At 35.5% G+C, this 5,617-nt stretch overlaps 1 long non-coding RNA gene across 2 annotated transcripts in view; it reads left to right on the plus strand.

The window, feature by feature from the left end:
* LOC107834007 (uncharacterized) overlaps positions 1-5,107 on the plus strand; it is a 7,550-nt gene extending 2,443 nt beyond the window's left edge. The window contains exons 2-4 of one of the 2 annotated variants that reach the window (XR_001659784.1): positions 3,558-3,683; positions 3,754-3,831; positions 4,995-5,107. This is a non-coding gene — a long non-coding RNA (uncharacterized LOC107834007). Of the gene's footprint in view, positions 1-3,557; positions 3,684-3,753; positions 3,832-3,969; positions 4,033-4,994 lie in introns of those variants that run through there. The other variant, XR_001659783.1, reaches the window with a different exon arrangement.
* Positions 5,108-5,617: the final 510 nt, after the last annotated feature.

Consider the following 5,617-nt stretch of genomic DNA (forward strand, 5'->3'; position numbering starts at 1 on the left):
TCTTTATGATAACTTTCACCTTACAGGACTCAACTGTTTAGTCACAAGAAATTATGCGAACGGGTCAAATCGGCTCATTAATTTTTGCCATTTTGTAGTTTTGAAACAGAAGTGAATCTCAGAGCTGTTTTTGGGTTAGTTGATTTTCAATCTTTAAATGTGGAGTCATTTTTATTATTGGTATTGTCGTCTAACTCCTCTTACTTGTAAATATTTATTACAAGTAAATCTGTAAAGCAGAACTATGTCTGATAAGTAATGGTCTCAAAACAGAAAAAAATTAAATGAACTTCAAAACCATCGTGTTACTCCTGGGTCGAGACGCTCCTATTAAGTTTATTCCTGTCGATTCTGATCTCCCACGAGGGCCGATCACTGCCGATCACCAATACTGATCACGTGGATTGACTGTTAATTTTTCGCTTTAGGTATAAATGACACTATGTGATCTGGCAAAATGGAACCATAAAATCACCTAATTTAGACAAAAACATGTACAATACTTGCAGGCACAATGCAGCAAGTATTCAGTCAAAAGGACAACTGAAAAACCTGCAATCAGTAAAATTTGTTGTGTTGATGCATTTTGACGAGCTTCACTCCTTAAGTATTTTTATATCACAAGATGCAAACTTCCCATCACTCTCGGAGCGTTAAATTTCCACTTGCTTAGGATTTGCTGCCTTGCGCAGTGTGAAGGAAAAGCAGGCTGCAAAGTATGAGGTGATTGGTTTTTGTAATCGGCAACAAAAGACAGTAATCGGCGGTTACAAGTCATACACTTTTTCACAGAAATTGGTCAATTATGATCAGTGGCCATTCGATTGACACACCACTGTTCCTGGGCACTTTAATGTCCAAGTGAACAAAGGAAAATGCTTATTGTCAAGCAGGTTTTAGAACCAGGCTTTTGTGAACTTTGCCCAGTCTTGGCTGTTCAACTTGGAACTCTATGAGGTTTTGCTGGTTGTGGTTCTGATGAGCATGTGACCAAGTTATTGTCATTAGACTGTTGCATGGTGCTGACCTGGACTTCTTCTCTCACATCCTGAATTATGTGGGCCACATATGGTACTTCATCATAGCTCATAGTTTGATGACAGTGGGATCTAGTAAAATAGATCAAAACAATAAATGACTAAATACATGCTATAACTATTCCCGTAATGTTACATGTTCTATTGTATTTTTATCATGATATTGTTAAGAAAATACTAAAACTGCACAAAAACCTATTCTGGAAATAATAATAGAAAGTATTGCTTTTGCATTGGAGTCTTGAAATCAAAAATAAAAGCACAGAAACTAAATGTATCATAACAACGGTCTCACCACATGATACTTTCATGTTCCGTCATTATTAACAGGCAAATAATTTGCCTCCTTAAAAAACAACCTAGCTTCCCACACAGTGCAAATATGAAATGTATAATCAAAATAGAAAATTATAGGAATATTTCAATATTAATAGTTTTTTTTGAGGTCATACCACATGACACCCAAATATGTCAACTACACACCGACTGCTAAAAGTGACACTTTAAAAAAAAAAAATTGAGAAAGATTAACAAAGCTGTTTGCTGTCTCCAGGGATTCTTGGCAGACTGTTGGATGATGCAACCTCATGTTTTTGACTGGATTTAAAAATATAAGTCCAAAAATGGGAATTTCTTGTTGTCGTACCACACGATATTTTGTTAGATGGACATTTTCGGACAAAGTTTATTTAAATTCTATATTAGAATTATAACCAAAAATGCTTTGAACATTTGTACAGGATGAAGAAAAGACTTTGAAAATCATACCAAACAGGAAAGAAAATATATTTGAACAGATTTAATGTCATTTTTAAGAAATTTTTGAAACAGTAATTGAGTTCAGACATTTGCACCGCATGACATTTTGAAGTGGAAGCAGTTAAACGCTGCTTATTTTACATGTCGCCATATCTATGAGTTATGCAGAGCTATTATATAACTGACGATCAGACAGACATCTTCTCCCGCTCAGAGGAAACCACTGCGCATGTCTGGAGCTCCGCGTGCGAGTAAAGGTGGAGGCGATGGGTGACAACAGACACTAAGTCAGTTATTGCTTGGATTTCACGGCGCCACCTTAATTAAGACCCTGAACTTCACATTTTAACGGAAAAAAAGCGCAACGCGACTTGGATGTAACGAGTAACGCGACACTTTTGTAGAAATGTAGTGAAGTAGAAAGTACAGATACTTACTGTAAAATGTAGTGGAGTAAAAGTAGAAAGTACCCATTATTAAATCTACTACAGTAACAAAGTACTTGTACTTTGTTACTTCCCACCACTATAAGTATTTATGTGACCCTTATTAAAGGTGTGTTCTTCATGGTTGGTAAAATATTAAAATAACTGATGTTCCATCGTTATCAACGTTTCCATCAGACATTTAATGAATGGAAAACTATAAATACACCCACAATATTAAACGATGTCCCTCAGATCAACTTTAACTCATACAGCCTCCGGAGGATGTAGGTGATAAATTATTGCAACCAAATAATTTTTTATTGCTGCTCCAAAGATAAACGGTGCTAAATTAGTCTTAGTCCAACACTTAAAATTATGCAAAGGTTTCTATAAATCTTGAACTAAATTGCTGTGCTTTACAGCTGCTGCTCCTGTGGTAAAACAAAATGGTGGATTGAGAAAAATAATGACTTTTACAAAGAAGTGATCAATTTCTCCTTCGAAAAGTTTTTAAATACTAACTTGACTGTTGCTGGGTGTGTTAACTACAGACCTGAGAGGGTTAAACACTTTGTCTTTAGGACTGAACATACCAGAGGAGGGTTAGTTACATTTACTTTAGGAACTTTTTGGAAACATTTACTTTTAGGAGTTGTTTTTCTACACCATACATTTTATATTTACTTGAGTAATATCATTAAGAAGTATCGCTACTCTTACATGAGTAAAATTTCTGGCTAGTTAACGTCACCGAATGAAGAACAGGAAAAGAAAGACCGAAATAAAGGAGAAAAATCACAATCTGAACTGGAAACAACAAAACTAAAAATCTAAACACCTATAAATCATGAAAGTTACGTTGAACCTACAAAACTTCCACATAATTTAATTAGATTTTTTTTAAAGATCTTAAAAGTAGATTTGTAGAGTACATGACTATCAGTGCCTTTCCACTAAACTGCCTATAACCGGTTTTTCCATAAACAGACCCAACCTGTCTGTCTGGTTTATTTCAGAGCTCCATGAAATGTTCAACTCTTGGTCTATTGTTTCATTTTCTAATTCTGCTTTAAACTTTTCCACATCTTTAAACCAAACCTGCTGTGTTCTTTGGTCTTCATGAAACGATTTGTTCTCTAAAAGAAACTCTGATGGCACTAGATTTCATTTAGAGGTTTCATGATAAATAGAGCTTAATATTTGTGCTCACTGCAATTTTCAGAGTTTTGTTTGTGAACCATTTGAAAGCCGTGTGTCATTTTATTAACATTGTGTTGATCTATGGCTAAAATCCCAACACATTAGTTTTAATGTGGAGTCTGTCTTTCTGCAGATTAAGGTGGACTGTGTGTCTAAGCTGGTATTGATCTGAATTTGGCAACATGGAGACGTCTGAGGACAAGGAAGAGGAAGCTCCTTTCTCTGAAACCACTTTATGTAAGAAACCAGAGGACAAGAGGTGAGATGTCTGTCTCTGCATCACTTTGTCAGGATCAGCACTCCCAGCATTAAAGCAACTTTACTTGCAGAAATCAGACTGAAAGAGAATCTGATCCTGATACGGAGTCTGGCCAGTCTGACCTGAACCAGCTTTCTGCTACAAAGAGGTTAGCTGTAGCTGAATCACATGTGTAAAATGTAACTGAATCAATGTAAAGTATTTCATCTTTCACATGTCGGCACATTCTGCTCCTATGGGAAGTGGTATGTATTGGAAGACCATTATTATTCATAGGAATGAAACNAGAATCTGATCCTGATATGGAGTCTGGCCAGTCTGACCTGAACCAGCTTTCTGCTACAAAGAGGTTAGCTGTAGCTGAATCACATGTGTAAAATGTCACTGAATCAATGTAAAGTATTTCATCTTTCACATGTCAGCACATTCTGCTCCTATGGGAAGTGGTATGTATTGGAAGACCATTATTATTCATAGGAATGAAACATGTAATTTTTAATTAAGGCGCATGTAAAAAGTTACATTTTATTTTTCTTTATTTTGTAGAAATCAGGTTTCACTTTGATGTTAAAACTGCAGCATGTAACTTTCATTAAAAAAAGTCTTTTACATATTTGTTGAAACTGACTATGTTGAGACCGTATGGTATAAGACAAATGATCTATAAAAAAGTCAAGCTGCTCTTAGTGCTGTCAATTATTCCTGTGTATGTGCTGCTCATCCATCCTGTCCCCAGCTAGCTGTAGCAATGCTCTTAGCTTTTAGCTTCTACCTGTTGGCAGAGTCTGCTAGGATTGCTGATGATAGTTATCATGGTCATCAATGACGCGGATAAACAGATTTCCTGTCTTGGTAATTTGTTTCTCTGCCATTAGCACATTAAGCAGCACATACACAAGGTTAATTGACAGCGCTAAGACCTTCCTCCAGCCTCTTATTGGTTGATTTTGACTGGCAGCGTTGCATTTCTTTAGATGGCAAAAATAGTTGGAGGAGTTTGATCTTTTCACAGATTGTCTCTCATACCATCGTGTCACGACATGGTGACAGCTTTAACAAATATGTAAAAAACATGTTTTATAAAAGTTACATGTTACAGCTTTAAGGAGATTTTTTGTTATTTTTTTGTAAAAAAAAAAAAAAAAAAGCCTGTAATTGTTGGATCATGATTGCTTTTAACAGCAATAAAAGGCTAAAATGTTCACGGTGGTGAATGGTTTTCATTCACACTGTAGATTTATTAATCCAAGAAGTTTATTTCTGACAGGAAATAAAAGAGGCGTCTGACTGGACTGACATTCTCATCCACAGGAAACAACAGGAACAAGAACCTGGACCAAGCTGTCTGTCCTTCAAGAGCAGCCAGTCAAAAGATGCAGTAATTAGTTTTAACATTGATCAACCTTCAGATGCAAAGAGGTGAGCTTCATGGAAATGTTCTAACTGTGTAATATGAGTCCCACTGAAAGGTTTTCATTACAAAATGGCAACTTTTATTTCTTTTACGTCTTAAAGGTGGAATATAATATAACTGTTTTCCTTATCAAAATAATTTATTATAAATCCATCACTAATAAAATCATTTAAATAATGCACTGCTTTTTAAGGGTAACTTCAGGGCTGCATGATATTAGAAAATCTCAGTAATTGCAATAACAACATCATATGCAATATACAGTGGTCTATCTGAAAAGCTGAAATCCACTAGTACTTGCCAGGGTGGAAATTAAATTTTTTACCAACCACTCAAACATTTCACCAGCCACTGTTTTTTTTTCTTTGAATTACAAACGCCACCAGTACAAGCAAATTATATAAAATATATGATTTATTCATAACTCTATGAAAACTGATTTACTGACAATAAGTTTACCATACACTTATACTTGTACTTGTATAGCTTCGTGTTGATTTCTCCCAGACACACACACACA

Source organism: Poecilia formosa, unplaced genomic scaffold (assembly GCF_000485575.1).
Source record: "Poecilia formosa unplaced genomic scaffold, Poecilia_formosa-5.1.2 Scaffold499, whole genome shotgun sequence".
NCBI lineage: Eukaryota > Metazoa > Chordata > Actinopteri > Cyprinodontiformes > Poeciliidae > Poecilia > Poecilia formosa.